The following is a 17,249-nucleotide window of genomic DNA, read 5'->3' as shown; positions in this document are numbered from 1 at the left end:
TGGATCATGTGGTTACTTCAAAGTTAAACATACGCCCTGATAAGAAACAGTCTTCTGTCCTCCGTTGCCCCCAGATTGTTTGCCAAATAAGTTTGATATTGTCCTACAACAACTGAAGTTCTCTGAAAGGCAGGACTGCAGAGCATCTGGCAAAGCAAACAGGGAATGGCTTTTTAAAGGAGTGCTCCAGTGGCTCAAACCACCTTAAATCAAAAGAAAGTCCAGATGCTCTCTTTCTCTAGGTTCCTCAGGCTCCCCAAACTCATAAGCTGAACAGTTCTAACTGGATAAAAATGTAAAATATCAGGGTGCCTGGCTGGCTCGTCAGAAGAGCATACAACTCTTGATCTTGGGGTTGTGAGTTTGAGCCCCATGTTGGGTGTAGAGATTACTAAAAAAATTTAAAACATATATAGATACGTGTATGTGTGTGTGTATAATATCAGTTCCCTTACTTTATCGTTAAAGGTGTAAACACAGGGGAGTTGCCACACAATAAAAAGCGATGGGACATTCTACCTGAGAATAAGCCATATTAGGAAACAGAGAAAAGATAGTGACTTCCATGTAAAACAGAGAGGAATTCCTTTGGTTTCCAAGGTTTGGTGTCTATTATAAAGTTATGTTGGTGGTGGTTTTTATTGGAGTAGCAGGGAGCACCATTTAAGCAGTGACCCTTTCTAGCCCAGGTTTGCCCGTTTGTGTCTGCGAATCGCTCAGGCCAAATCCTATCAAATGTGGGCTACGGAGCCTACAGGTAGAGAATACATCCTATATAAGGCAGTGTTTCTCAAACTTCAGTGTACATGACAATCATGTAAGATCATGTAAAAACGCAGATTCTGAGGGGGCCTGGGTGGCTTGGTCGGTTAAGCCTCTGCCTTCGGCTCAGGTCATGATCCCAGGGTCCTGGGCTCAAGCCCCGCAGCATCGGGCTCCCTGCTCAGGGGGAAGCCTGCTTCTCCCTCTCCCTCTGCACCGCCCCCCCCCCCAACTCGTGCTCTCTCTCACCCTCGTGCTCTCTCTCAAATAAATAAAACCTTTTAAAAAATAAGATACAATAAAAATGCAGATTCTGATTCAATAGGTCTGAGGTAGGGCTGGAGACCCTGCCTTCTCACCAGTTCCCAGACAATGCTGCCGCCGCTGGTTAAAGAACACACTGAATAGGAAGGCTATAAAACAGGAGTGCAAACTCAAAAAGTCCAGGCCAGCAGCAGACGTGTGATGGCGGAGGATACAACATAACATGTTGGGGACTAGTGGGAACGGTGCGGTGAACTGGGGCATGCATTCTCCACCTTCAAGCGTGCAAACAGCAATATTGTGCTCTCCCAACAAAGGCAGGGCTGCAGCTGAATTCCCCGCCACCAGTTTTCAGCTGCTGCACAAGGGAGGCAGGCAGGCAGGCAGGCATGCACGGCTTAGTAGCAAAACCTGAATAAAAAACAGGAGGCCTCATTCTTGCTTGCTCAGCATTTTTTCGGGTGAGCCCCACCATGGACTCCGGTCTCTCTTACGGAGAACAGAGACTCGAACATTGCATCAAGCTGTTGCGCTTAAAACTTTCTAAAAGATGTTTGGGCACAGGTAGTATACCTCCAGCTCTCTCTCTCTCTCTCTGATAGTAAAACACCAAAGGGTCAGAGCAGCACTTTCCCCCAATTGCAGTTAGGCGTTACACTGGCATTTTGAAGATTGCCTCTGAACTCACTGAGGTGGCGGTTTCAGGTAGATGCGCTGGTTGCCAATGGAAACAGCAACCTCTGGGCCAGGCACAGGAACGGGCTGAGGCGGGAGGGGAAAAAGCCACATAGTAACTGAAATGTGTTCATGAGAACCCCCGGAGAACACCCCGAGATAACAGGATGGGGTGGGATGGGCGTTTCCAGGAGCTAGGAACCTACACTGGTAGGTGGGACAAGACTCAGCCAAACACAGGTTCCCTTAAGATCACTAGAAAAGGTTTCATTTGTCTTACGTGATGATCATCTGTACCCCTATTGTTTTATATTCCATCTTCATTCCCAGCTTTTGAAACAGGCTACACTGGCACAATTCGAAAGAGATATAATGCGGGTCACATATATAATTTTAAATGTTCTAGAGGCTATGTTTAAAACGTAAAAAGGGCGCCTGGGTGGCTCAGTTGGTTAGACGTCTGACTCTTGATTTTGGCTCAGGTCATGATCTCAGGGTTGTGAGATCGAGCCCTACATTGGAATTGCGCTGGGTGTGGAATCTGCTTAAGATTTTCTCTACCTCTTCCTTCATGCCCCTCTCCCCCCCACTCACACTCTCTCTCAAAGAAAAAACAAAAACAAAACAACAACATAATATATTTATTCACTCATCTCCCTGATCTCCAAGTGCTTTAGTGGAGAAAAAAATATTATGGCCTGATCTTGACCAGCCACAAAGCTAAATGTTAACAGCTTTAGTTAATGGAACTTAATGAAATTAACACAATTTTGTCTCATTATTGGTGCTGTATATTTAAATAGAGGTTATTTGAAGATTTAAAGAATTGAAACAAAGTACTGTGCAGCTTTAAAGTGTTTTGGAGAGCAGTGAGGCATTTTCAAATTACCGACCTACTTTACGTGAGAATACTGAAGTGGTAGTTTAAATAAGCTGTACCTAGAGTGATCATACGCTCTAGTTTTCCGGGAGTAATGCCAGTTTTTTTTTGTTTTTGTTTTTTTGTCTTTTAAACTGCTTTATTAACGTCACAATATATAATGAACATCTTGCCATGCAATAGGGTGAAACTCTCCTGCTGACAGAATCTTACATTTTGGGTCAAAATTCAACATTCAATTAGAAGCTGGTCATAGGAGACCCACAAGAGACATGTAACACCAAAAGGTTTACAACAAATGTACGTTGAGAACATTAAGTTTAGGAAGCAGGTGTGTCTTCCTATTAACTTCAGGGAAAACATCAAGACTCAAGGCATAAGGCAAAACTCATCATGATGGTCATGGTGAGGAGGGTCAGTGCTAACTGCCCGCAGACTATGACTGAATTGCTTTTCCCTCAGCTGTCCCATCTCGTCCCCAATCCTTTCCATATTCTCCTCTCTCATCCTTGCCGGTGGTTCTCCAAGCCTCTGAATCATGTCCCACTTATACTGCAGGATGGGCTGCCTAACACGGAACCGCCTACGATTTACTCGAGGCACACAATATTCACCAGCTTCCAAAGGGAGGGCCAAGGGCTCTCCTTTATTAGCAACTTGCTCCTTTTCATCCTTTTTTTCATTTTCCTGTTTGGCGTTCTCCACGTTGAGATTTTTTTACTGCTTGCTCCTCTTTGGACGCCCTTGCTCCTGGGCCCATCCTTGCAGTCTCCTCCTCCTCCCGATTCTCGCCGAAGAGTGCGCCCCCCGGCGGCACTTAGACCTGCACACCTGCTCCCCTCCCCCCCCCCTCTCGCCCGCACGCCCTCAGGGCCACCGGGAGCAGGCACCGAGAACCAAGTGAGTGCAGGCCGGCTCTGACCGTAATGCCAGTTTATACCTGCTGTCCCATCAGAATTATTAATGATTCCCCCTTTCACTCTCAAAATTTTCCCAGTTTGAACAATTTTGTATAAAGCATGACTAACATGTACAACTTAAACTTACATATTTTCTCAAAAAAAACCCCAAAACCAAAAACCTCCTATGTTGAGTTTTCCTATGTAAAATCTTATACTCAGGGTAAAGAAAGAACAAAGGGCATTTCTATATTTTTTTACTCTTCATTCCAAGACCATACTCAATAGACTTAATTTGCGTAAGTGAATTATGGAAAATTGACCCATGGGCATAACAGAGTCTCTTTGTTTTCTGTGTTTCTTTCTTTAAGATTATTTTGTTCCTGTAAGTTGTTCATTTCTGAACATAGCACTCTTAGCGATATGTATTAAAGTTTTGCAGAAAAGATGCTATATGGATATAAATTATTCTTCCTGCTACTAAGGCAATATATTTATTTTTAAATAAAAAGGGGAAATACTTTAAGCAATTTATTTTTAAATCACTACAGTTCACCTGGAATAATCTGGAACCAGATGGGATAGTTTAATATACTATCAAGATGGGCTTTCAGTTGTCTGGGAGGGCTGAGTCTGCAAATGATTTCTTTCTCTCTCTCTCTCTGAGATTATATGGAAAGAGAGCCTATTTGATTCTCACAGAGAACTCTCAGCATGTAGATTTCTGGATTTTCCTTTTTCCTTCTTCATGTATCACTTTATGGATTCTCTACAAATTTTTTGTTGGTGCTGTGGTTTTTGTTTTGTTGTTTTAGTTAAGAGCATATTATTCTGAGATTTATTTAAAAGGAATTTCCTTGGGGTGCCTAGCTGGCTCAGTTGGTCGAGTGTATGGCTCTTAATCTCAGGGTTGTGGTTTCAAACCCCGCACTGGGTGTGGAGATTACTTAAAAATAAAACCTTAAAAAATAATAAAAATAAATAAAAGGAGTTTCTTTGAGAGCTGTATGATAACAGAGTCTTTCTTAGGCTATTGTCTCTATTTATTATTCTCATACTCTTTAATGTCTTTTCCAAATGCTAGTTGCCACTTGTCATTTTTGCTTCTGAAAAATCAAAGTATAACTTATCCAAACAAATAAACAAACAAAATATATAAAGGTCATGTCTCCCACCAGTAAAAGTTTGGGCAGGTTTGCTTGCAACCCTCATATGAAAAAACCGAGGATTCTCCGAGTTTCTCAGCTGTTCCTCACACTGTGTGTGCCATATCCACTTGGACCCACCTCTGCAGTGTCCCAGTGGGACTTGGGGGAAAGAGGACTAATATGAACATGAATTTCATGCTGTCTGCTGTGCAGTAAGTAATCAAGTCTTTTGTCTCTGACCAAGGAATCTCATGTCTTCTGCCAGCTTCCACAAAACTGTGACAGCCTAAATTGAGAGCTTGCAAGTAGGGTAAAATCTGGGTTCTTTACAGTTCTTGACAGCGCACCACTTCAAAAACCCTGTCAGCCACACTCTCACTTCAGCCACTCCTGCTGCAACTTCTTTCAGGTAGATCTCAGTTAATTTTATGCAGAGGCACTTTGATAGTGCCTTGCTTCAACTCGTGATATGTCCCTCTACCTGTCTGCTCTAAGGAACCTCTGACACCCCTGCGTAGGACACCCAGAAGATCCCACTTAGTGCTCTGGGATGTGCAACCCGGAAGAGAAGAGGAAGGTGACCAATGGGGAACAGAAACCAATGGAAATAAACTTGCTTCTTCTTTTAACCCCAGGTGGAATGTTCTGCAGTACATTTCTATAAAAGCCCTCTAGGATGATCATTGCAGGATCATGTACCAATCACCCACAGGGTAACTAACCCCTTAAGACATCCTTGCCTTGCCTTCTCCTCTTCCCTGCCTTGTATGCCTTTCCCATAAGTTAATGTCCAGAATATTTGAAGAATTATTGTTGCATCAGTGTTGGGACTAAGCTATTTAGTGTAGAGTGTGGGATCCTAGGTTCTAACAGAATACCAATGCTTTTCAGGTATGTTAAGAAGAATGTTTAGTCCCTCTATTAATTGCTGTTACAGGACTTGCTAATCTCATATTGAAAAAGAGCAAATGTAAAATGATAAGCACAAAATGCATGGAAGAGAGAAATAGGCATATCCCATGAACACATTAGTTTTTATAACTGCCTACTCAAGTTTCACTAAAAAAAAAAAAAAAAGGCAGGATTTTAGAATGCTGGTTGTTAGACCAATTTTACAATAAAGTGCTCACTTTGCTCAAGCAAAATGCAAAGTTTAAGGGAACTTATCCTTCATTTTTCATATTCATAGTGACTCTCCATGGGTAAACTGCAGTGGAAATGTGGTGGAAAGAAGGCACTGGCCAGGGGTCTTGCTATAAGGAACTATCTTGTAAGGTTCACTCGCTTTGACAAGTTCCAGATGTGCTGCATCTACCAGAATTATTGAGATACTGGAGCCTAGCATAGATCATAGAGATGTGATTTCTTGCTATATAGAAGATGAGTGTTTATATAACCAGTTATCTACTTGTAGGATCTAAAAACAGAATAGGGTTTTTTATTTTAATCTTTTTTGGTAAGACTGCTGTTTATTTGGGATATTATGCTTTACACGTCACATGAAAGAAGGCACTGATCATTTTAATTCCTGGGCCTCTGTTTTTCCTTCTCTTTTATTTTTTGGTTGCAACCCTCAGCCACTTTCTCAGGATATAGCTCACTATCTTCAGCGATGGCTAGTAGACAAGGGATCCTCTTCAGCTCCCTACAGCATATTCTAAGATCACTCTTGCCCTTTTTGAAGAACTAGGTTTCCAAAGAGGTGCCATAAAAATCATTTTTAAAAGTTTATGATGTAACTTATTTTAAATACTTTATTTATATTTTTGAGAGAGAGAGAGAGCATGTGCGAGGGAGCAGAGGGAGAGGGAGAAGCAGGGAGCCCAACACAGGGCTCAATCCCAGGACCCTGAGATCATGATCTGAGTTGAAGGCAGACGCTTAACTGACTGAGCCACCCAGGCACCCCTGATGTAATTTATTTTAATTCACTCCAAATTTTAAGACACATGTGCTCTTCTATCCTTTTCATGTGGTTAAGGGAAAAAATGTATTAGAATGTATGAGTAACAACGTAATAGGACTTAAAACTGTTAAGAAGGATTACAGTCATTGCTATCGAAGGATGTTGAAGTAATTTTACTGGCTTTTCCACAATTCCCAGAGATGCAAGCACAGGAAGAAAAGACTCAGTGGAGTCTTTTACCTTCACTTCACAGAGGCCCTGATTTTTGCTGGCTTCTCTGCCCTGGTGTCAACATTAAACACCCAAGTCACTGTCCATCCAGAGTCACGCTGTTAACATTCAGCGAATGGATTCATGCCACATATCCTCCATCTCTGCCTTTTGTATTTTTCTCACAGGAAGAGGGTAAATTGAGGCTCTCCTGTCAAGAAAAAGAAGCTACCTTTAGAAAGTACTAGACATAAATCTTAACTGTTGGAATTAACAACACTAAAGTATTTGTGTCCTTTTCTTCCCCACATTAAATAGCTGATTTAATGTATGGTAAAAGTTTGTCCTGCACTCCTTGGTGACATTTGTTTAATTTGTATATCCATGCTACAATACAAGCTGCTTTTCTGATAATCCAGGAGTTGACAAACTTTTTCCATAACAAGCCAGATAGTAAATATTTTAAGATTTTATTTATTTATTTGACAGAGAGAGACACAGCGAGAGAGGGAACACAAGCAGGGGGAGTGGGAGAGGGAGAAGCAGGCTTCCCACCGAGCAGGGAGCCCGATGCGGGGCTCGATACCAGGACCCTAGGAGCATACCCTGAGCCGAAGGCAGACTCTTAACGACTGAGCCACCCAGGCGCCCCTAGATAGTAAATATTTTAGATTTCGTGGGCCACAGAGCTCTGTGGCAACTACTCAACCCTGCCATGGTAAGGCAAAAGTAGCCACAGACAATAAACAAATGAGTGTGGCTGTGTACCAATAAAACTGTTTTTATGGACGCTGAAATTTGTTTTTTATAAAATTTCATGTGTCACAAAATATTATTTAAATTTTTTTCCAATAATTTAAAGATGTAAAAATACATTCTTGCTATGTGTACAAAAACAGGCAGCAAACTAGATTTGGCACGCAGAGTATAATTGGCAGACCACTGATGCTCCAATGTCAAACTCATTAAAGTTTATTGTTGTGTTTAAAGCTCAAGAGTAAATTCTGCCGGTGGCTCCATTTAAATTACATTTTAGCACTTTGGGGGAGGGGCAGGGATTTACAACCTAACTGTAAGGTTCTTTTTGGGGATAAAATTTGGTATTTAAAACCTAAAGCCAAGAAAAAAAATTATTCCACGTCTGAAAAATCTCTAGCACTGAACCCCAGTCGACATCACTGTATTAAACTATATCTTGATAAACTATTTTAAAATTAATGGCCATTTACCCCTTTGGGTTTTTTAAATAAAAGTTGACTAATTGTATAATTGTAATCTTATTCTGGAATTTTAAAACATACAGGGATATTAAAAGTTCTATATAATACTGATACATCATTTTAAGACTTTACTCTCTAGTGTATTTCTTTCCCAGCAAAAGGGCACCAAGACAAAGGCCCTGAACTTGGAATTTCTAGGGATTTTTCAAAATGTTAAATCATCTTCTTTAAAGCTAACAAGCAATTTGGAAGTCAAACCATTATGACTTCGCTGGAGTGAATATTCTTCCCATTAATGGCTAAACTGAAATTGTCAGCCTACTTCAGAGTGGTACCAGATGCTACAGAGTTTCAGTGCCTGGAGATGAAACTTGACACATCACGGGATTTGCTCCTTGACCTCCCAGTCCTACTAGTATTTTACTTCACAAAGGAGCCCAGTGAATTAAAAAAGAAAAAAGAAAAAAAAAAAAAGACAAACAAAACAAAACTCAACTTTCGTAAGTTTACATTTAAATTTTAAAAATACAAATTTGGTCTTATGATTCTCTGAATTTAGTAATAATGACAAGATTTATTTCAGAGTGTTTGAAATCTATGTTTTAGGGGGAAAAATATGTTTTTTTCTTTGTATGCTTCAGTCACCTTCAAGTACAGCATGTTTATTTTATCCTATAAATACTTTTTCTTCTTTGTTAGAATTCCAGATATTTCTTACAGCACTTCCCATTCTTCATATTTTTATTTTTATTTTTTATTTTATTTTTATTTTATTTATTTAAGATTTATTTTATTTATTTATTTTTTTAAGTAATCTCTACACCCAACATGGGGCTCAAACTCACGACCCCAAGCTCAAGAGTCACATGTTCCTCTGACTGAGGCAGCCGGGTGCCTCTTCATATTTTTAATTTTGAAACTGGGTTACAACTATCCACAGGTACCACAAAGATGGACAGATGAACAGACAGACAAGACAACAAGACAGGTATTATACTAAACAGCTTGGCTTCCTTTTTTTTTTTTAAGATTTTATTTATTTATTTGACAGACAGAGAGAGCACAAGCAGGGGGAGAGTCAGAGGGAGAAGCAGACTCCCCACTGAGCAGGGAGCCCGAGGTGGGGCTCGATCCCAGGACCCTGTGATCGTGACCTGAGCTGAAGGCAGACGCTTAACTGACTGAGCCACCCAGGCGCCCCTTGGCTTCCTTTTTTTAAAAATACCTAATCCTAAAAGAATTATATCTCTTTAAACTATGCCACAAAATCAGTATGTTCTTTCCAATATGGAGTATGGAATCATTTGAACTTTCAAATTGAATTTAAAATTAACTTTACCTGAGCCATTTATGTGTTAGCTATGTTGAAAAAAACTTTTTTTTTTTTTTTAAAGGGGGGAGAAAGGAGGTGTGGGAAAGGGTAGAGGGAGAGAATCTTAAGCAGGCTCCACACCCAGCAGGAGCCCAACACAGGGCTTGATCTCATGACCTGAGCTGAAATCGAGTCTGATGCTTAACCAACTGAGCCACCCAGGTGCCCTGAACAAGACATTTTAAAAAATATAGTTGAGGTCGTGGCACCTGGGTGGCTCAGTCAGTTGAACCTCTGACTCTTGAATGTGGCTCGGGTCATGATCTCAGGGTCGTGAGATTGAGCCCCACATCTCCCTCTGCCTCTCCCCCTGCTCATGAGCATGTGCTTTCTCTCTCTCAAATAAATAAATAAAATCTTAGAATATATATATATATATGTATATTTGATGTCTCCTTGAAAGACTGAATATCCACATGCAAAAGAATGAAGTTGAGCTTTTACCTAAAACTATATACAAAAATTAATTCAAATGGACCAAAATCCTAAACATAAGAGCTAAAACTATATCTCTTAGAGGAAAACAAAGGCGTATCTTCACAATATTAGACTTGGCAATGATTTCTTGGATATGACAGCAAAGGTACAGTCAACAAAAGAAAAAATAGACTAATTGGATTTTATGAAAATGAAAAAAATTTTGTGCATCAAAAGACACTAACAACAGAGTAATAAGGCAACCCAGAAAATAGGAGAAAATATTTGTAAATCATATAGCTGATAAGGGATTAACATCCGGAATATATAGGGAATACCTAAAATTCAACAACAACAAAATCCAATTCAAAAAATGGGCAAAGGACATGAACAGACATTTCTTCAAAGAAGATATACAAGTGATCAACAAGCACTTGAAAAGATGCTCAACTTCACTAATCATTAGGGAAATGCAAGTCAAAACCACAATGAGATACAACCTCATACCCATTAGAATGGCTCCTATTTCACCAAGATGTCCATCAACAGACGAATGGATAAAGAAGATGTGGTATATATATACAATGGAATATTATGCAGCCATAAAAAAACCAAAATCTTGCCATTTGCAACGACGTGGATGGAACTAGAGGGTACAATGCTAAGCGAAATAAGTCAATCAGAGAAAGACATGTATCATATGATCTCACTGATATGAGGAATTCTTAATCTCAGGAAACAAACTGAGGATTGCTGGAGTGGTGGGGGGGTGGGAGGGATGGGGTGGCTGGGTGATAGACATTGGGGAGGGTATGTGCTATGGTGAGTGCTGTGAATTGTGTAAGACTGATAAATCACCGACCTGTACCTCTGAAACAAATAATACATTATACGTTAAAAAAAAAAGAAGAAGAAGAAGATAGTAGGAAGGGAAAAATGAAGGGGGGGAAATAGGAGGGGGAGACGAACCAAGAGAGACTATGGACTCTGAGAAACAAACTGAGGGTTCTAGAGGGAGGGGGGTGGGGGGATGGGTTAGCCTGGTGATGAGTATTAAAGAGGGCACGTATTGAATGGAACACTGGGTGTTATACGCAAACAATGAATCATGGAACACTACATCAAAAACTAATGATGTAATGTATGGTGATTAACATAACATAATAAAATTAAATTAAAAAAAAGAATGGCTCCTATTTCAAAACAAAACAAAACAGAAAATGACAAGTGTTAATAAGAATGTAGAGAAATTAGAATCCTTGTGCACTGTTGATAAGAACGTAAAATGGGACAGCTGCTGTGGAAAACTGTATGGCAGTTCCTCAAAAAATTAAAAATAGAATTACCATATAATCCAGTACTTCTAGTTATACACCCCAAAGAATTGAAAGCGAGGTCTCTAAGCGATATTTGGATACCCATATTCATAGTAGCATTATTCAAAATAGCTACAATGTAGAAGCAACCTAAATGTCCACCAATGGATGAATGAATAATCAAAATGTGGTATAGGCATACAATCGAATATTATTCAGCCTGAGAAAAAAATCCTGACATATGCCACAACATGGATAAACCTTGAGGATATCATGCTAAGTGGAATAAGTCGGGCACAAAAAGACAAATACTGTATGATTCAGTTTACACGTGGTATCTAAAATAGTCAAATTCATAGAGACAGAAAATAGAATGAAGGTTGCCAGGAGTTGGGGGAGGTGAGGAATGGGGACTGACTGTTTCACGGGTGTAGAGTTTTAGTTTTGTAGAATGAAAAGTGTTCTGAAGATGGATGGTGATGTTGCTCTGTGACAATAGGAATGTACTTAATACCACTGAACTATATACTTAAAAATGGGTAAGATGGTTAAGATTTTGTGTATTTTACCACAATAAAAGAGTTTTTTAAAAATATAGCTGATACCTAATATAAATCAAGACCTTTGTAACCAAAGAGTCCTAAATTCCAATTCCAGCTCTACCACTTACTGGCTTGTTGTCAGCAATTTAGCCGTTTCTAAAGCTCACTTTCCTGGTCCATAAAAAGGTTCAATAATGAAAGAATTAATAAGATAACATATAAAAAGTCTTAATTCAGTGCCGATTCAGTGCTTATGATAGCACTCATTTAATGTATCCTGTTCTTTTTCTCTCATTATACCAGTAATTCAAGCTTACAGCAAATGGGATCAAGAAGGAATTCTTGGAGGTTTCCCTTATTGCACTGCTATTTTTGAAATTTCCTAGTTTCTTTTTCTTTTTTAAGATATTTATTTATTTATTTATTTATTTATTTATTTATTTAAAGAAAGGGTGCACGAACAGGGGGAGGGGCAGAGGGAGAAGGAGAGAATCTCAAGCAGACTCCTCCGACTGAGTGCGCAGCCCCACTCTGGGCTCTATCTCACGACCCTGAGACCTGAGCCAAAATCAAGAGTTGGACACTCAGCCAACTGAGCCACCCAGGCACCCCAAACTTTCCTAATTTCTGTTCAGGATGCCTGAATGGGAGTGAACTCCTAGTTTGGTCACTATAATTATGTCCCTTGATGCCACGGGAAAATGCCCATTTTCCTCACTATTTTAATGCGGGACTAAGCTTAAATATTATTTACCTACCTCAACTACAACCAAACCCTGAAGAAAGGGGTTTGGGTTGGAATCATTTACCCCAGTTCTCTCTCAACTATTCACCAGCTTCTTCTTTTTTTTTCTCAAGTAGGCTCCACACCCAGTGTGAAGCCCAACACTGGGCTTGAGCTCAGAACCCTGAAATCAAGACCTGAGCTGAGATCAAAGAGTCAGATGCCCAACGGACTGAGCCAGAAATGCACCTCCTCCAAAAATGGCTACATAAAAAGAAGGGAACTATTTTTCATTGGCTAATTTGTTGCTACATTCACTCATTAGAATTGTTGACTTAGTTAATATTGCTTCAGCTGTTTTCTCTTGCAAAGGAGACCACATTGGCAACACTAGAAACAACATTCTTTTGGTCAAGTCAGCAATGATGAGAACAGGGTTGCTACTTTTGCTTTCTTGTACACCTGTTCATAAACAAACTAGAGGCTTGCTCTCCTTTCAACATCCCACAAGGAGATATAAACCCAAACAAAATAGAAATGACTTGAATGCAGCATAAAGCCATGAAAGAAGAAGCACAAAAAAATGAAGCTTTTCCAAAAAAAGACCATTTCAGGTCTATTTCAAGTTCTTGCTCCTACTGACTCTAAACATTTATTGGATAGGTCACCCAGTTATAGCCTCTTTCTCCTATAGTTTATTTTCTGCACTCTTCCCAAAGTGATCTTAATAAAACGCAGTTTATATTTTTCTTACCCTCGTTTAACTCTATTATCTTGCTATTACCCATTTTGAGAATAGCACACAAGGAGGTTCTTGATGAGGTCCGTTTCTAGTCTCTAGCTCCTCTCCCTCCAATCTTTTTCTATTTCTAAACAACTTATAGTTCCCTGAACACATTTGTCTGTTTCAGTTCTCTTTCATTGGCTAAGAGAATGCCTCTTCCTTCCCCTATTCACCTGGTGGTAAACTCATTAATTTTTCAAAACTCAGCTTGGACTTCAATTTCCCCAGAAAAAGTTCTCTGATTCAGAGTTAATAACTTGTTCTTCTGTGCACTTATGCCATTTTACTCATTCATTCATTTGACAAGATTCAATAACATTCAACAAATATTTATTGACCTACTTAACACATGTCAAGTACTGTGCTAGGGAATCTCATCTTCACCTCTGTCTTCCTGGCTAATACTCACATGTAGTTCACCATGTGGCAGGCACTGTTCTAAACAACATACATTTATTAATTTATTTACCTGAGCAACAACTTTGTGAAGTAGATACTCTTACTTATAACCATTGTATAAATGAAGAAACTGAATCCCAGAGAGGTTAAGTAAGTTTCCCATGGTCACCCTAACAGTCCAGCTTCCGAGCGCATGTTCAAGACAGGCCTCATGCCTATTATAAGAGATAACAAGTCTAATGAGGAAGATCAACATTAACAAGTAATTGTAACAAAATTGATAAAAGAAAGAGTACAGTATGCTATGGAAGCATACACCTAGAGACCTAACATGTTCAGTTGGTGAGGCTTCCTTGAGAAAGAGTAAAGCCAGGTCATGAAGGATGAATATGAAAACTGTCTCCTTCAGCCCCTCGATAAACTTTAAGCCACTTAGAAGAGGAGTCCTCTTCTTAGTCATGTCCATATGACAGGACCTATTCTATTGGCTAGGCACAAGCAGGAGAAGGTATTTATTGATTTAATAAATTAATTAAAATGTTAGATGTCTTCTATGAGCTTTACCAAAAGCTTTAAATGTTTTAGTCAATCTGTGTAACATTCCTGCAATCCCAGGATCCTGGGATCATGACCTGAGCCTAAGGCAGATGTTTAACTGACTGAGCCACCCAGGCGCCCTATAATTTTATTTTTGAAATAGTATTTCCCCATGAAATGCTAAGTGTTTTGTCCCACGTATATTTTACAATGAATGTGTAGACTTTTATTTTATAATATGGAGGTTTATTTCATGTACCTATTTTGTCTTAGTCCATTCAGGCTGCTATAACAAAACTACTGCAGATTGGTGGCTTAAACAACAGACATTTATTTCTCCCATTTCTGGAGGCTGGCAAGTCCAAGATCAAGGACCAGATGCATGAGAACATTTTCCTGGTTTTGTTGTGCCCTCACCTGGCAGAAGGGACAAGGGAACTCTGTGGGGTCTCTTTATAAGGACACTAATTCCAACTGCAGCTCTCACTCCCAGGATCGAATCACCTCTCAAAGGCATCACCTCTTTACACCATCACAATGGGGATTAGGTTTCAAAATCAACACGTGAAAGGGGGGCCCCCAGAAACATTAAATTTATAGCTATTGTCCTAAAAGAAATTTTCTGTTCATATTCAAAAGCTATGTATTTGTTTTATCTTTATCCTAGGTTATCTATCTTTGAGGATTTCCTGAGAGAGTGCCTCCGCTTAATAGTGGAGGTAAAAAAAAAAAAAAAAAAGTGGGAAGGGGGATAAGACTTCCAATAACTTTTCCTGTTAATAGGTGCCTCCACGAGAAGAAAAAAAGATGAGCAAAATTCTTTGAAAGTTGTGCTGGGAACTTATTCTGAGTTGACCATACAACTGACAGGGACTCCCTATTTTTCCTAGAGGGAGCGGCTGCACCCAACTCAAATTTCCACCTGCTCCAAGGTCTCCACCTGCTGGGTACCAGGTTTTCCCAGATAAGTTGTCTATAATCACTTAGCATCTAAACACAGATTGCCTGATGCCCAAGTAGTTTGAATCCTACTAAGATTGTCCCCATGTGTTCCCTATAAGAAAGGAGAACAACTGGAGGGCAGGATAAGCTTTGCTGCAGCACAGACCCACAATCTCACTAGTAACAAGAGGTCCATAGCTTCTCTTGCTCACCGTTGGCTAATAACTTTTCCCAATAAAGTTTATTCCTTTTTCCAGACTGTGTGATTCTGACACTATGGAATTCACTCTTAGCCACCTTGGAAGACAGCCTTAAATGATTCCTTATTTGTCAAATAAAAATTTCTGCTTTACTTAGCACTCAGGAGTAAAAGGTTTTGAGAAGCAGCTGTGTTAGGGGGTTGAGGGGGAGAAGTGGGCTGCTGACAGGGAAAGATTTTTAACACAACTGGATAAACATAGGAGGACTTGGGGCCATATGGTACCCCATGCCCCAGCCCAGGTAGACAATGGCTTAATTGTCCCTCTAATTGGTCACTCCTCCAGTGAAAAATGCACAGGTTTTGGGACATGAAGAGTAGAATTCTAAGTCCTGACTTACCTGTTTTATTGTGTGAACTTATCAAGCAAGTTCAACTTCCAACTCAGCTGTTCAAAAAACTGCTGCATTTATTTATCCGAATCCAATTTAATTTGGCCCTGAGACATCATTCTACTAAGATGGTAGGAAATTCATTCTCTTCATCCCCTCTAACCCTGGCAGGAATTATGCAAAGATTCCAGGGGGGTGTCTTATGTAGCACATAGCACTGGGGAGACCACCTCTTAGTGATGAGGTATCCATTGTCCCATTGTCCAGCCCACCTGGTCCCTCCCTGCTCCTGTCATCTGAGATGGGCATCTTGCCAGGCTTAGGAAGCAGTCTTCCTAGAAGCACTGCTCAGTCATTCTCCACTCAAGTCTTCCATCTCCCCCTCCAGTGGACAGGATCTACCAACATGGTTGTCCCCCTCTAAAGGAACCTCACTCCGCCAATTAACTTTTTCCCTTTCTTACAGGACATCTAGAATAATAAGATTAAAGCCTGCACAGTGGTCTGTACTTTAACAGGTTAATTCCCTTTTCTACTTCCACTTTCTTTCTTACTTCCCCTTAGCATTCCCTATCTCTTACCTTTGAAGATGAAGAATTCAAAACAGTTATTTTACATAGTCCTTGTCTTTTTTTCTGACACAGTTTAGAACCATAGAAGGACCTATGTAAAAAGCCCTGTTCTGCTATCAGTTGCCTAAAATCACTGCAGAGCCTTCTCATGCCTTTAAAATAAAACTATCTCCAGATTCCTATTCCAATGGTTTCTGCTTCTGTCTCTTTTAAGTCTCAGTCCCCAATTCTCTGTTTCCCCTTCTTGGCAATCCTTAACTTTTGCCTGCGTAAGTGGAGGAAAGAGAGAACAACGTACTGTTACAGGGTTTCTTTTCCTTTAGTGCCCATGGTTCTCGGTCACGCTGCTTCAAAGAATGAAGAGGTAGACCAGATGAAGAGTGGTGGGCAGCAAAGCAAAGTTTAATGAGCAATAGTATCAAGTGCAGTACAAAGCTCCCGAAGAGGGAGGGGACCCGAGAGGGTTGCCACTGGAGTTTCTAAATCTAGGGGTTTTTTATGGGCTTGTTGGTGGGTGGTTTTAATCTGATTAGCCCTCCATGTGCCTGTCACCCAAACAGGTTGTTGTCAACTATTTATCACGTGGGAAAGGGTGGAGGGTCCTTCCAGGGTGTTTAGTATAAAATCCCTCTAAGTGTGGTTTCCTCTTAGGATGACTAGGTTCCCTAGTCCCTGCCTACATTTCTTCTATCCTTCATTGCTACTGGATAAACAAACTCCCTTCCTCAGAATATGAGTTCATTTAGGTAGGATCAAAAACTCAGTAGATACATTGTACACTGGAAACTAATACAACACTGTATATGTTAACTAACTGGAATTAAAATAAAAACTTAAAAAACTCAGCACATGTTGATGATGACTGCAAAAAGCATTAGTAAAACACCTACTCTGTGGCTAGTATGGAATTAAGTGCTATGAAGAATAAAAGAGATCCTTAGAAGAAAAGGTCCTTCTCCACAAGATTGCAGTCAAGTCGGAACATGAAATGCACAGAAGAGCAGTGTACTTCAGAGAACATGAAAGTATATTTAATAAGGAACTAAATTGTTCAATAGTTAATTAGAAAACAAAACAGCACATGATAAG

At 40.0% G+C, this 17,249-nt stretch overlaps 1 pseudogene; it reads right to left on the bottom strand.

Annotated features, from left to right (window-relative positions):
- Positions 1 to 2,664: 2,664 nt before the first annotated feature.
- On the bottom strand, positions 2,665 to 3,386 carry LOC118524236 (protein BEX1-like; annotated as a pseudogene).
- Between the last annotated feature and the right edge of the window lie 13,863 nt (positions 3,387 to 17,249).

The sequence above is a fragment of the Halichoerus grypus genome, chromosome 5 (assembly GCF_964656455.1).
Source record: "Halichoerus grypus chromosome 5, mHalGry1.hap1.1, whole genome shotgun sequence".
Taxonomy (NCBI): domain Eukaryota; kingdom Metazoa; phylum Chordata; class Mammalia; order Carnivora; family Phocidae; genus Halichoerus; species Halichoerus grypus.
The sequence above is the reverse complement of the archived record's forward strand: the minus strand, read 5'-3'. Positions and strand labels throughout refer to the sequence as shown.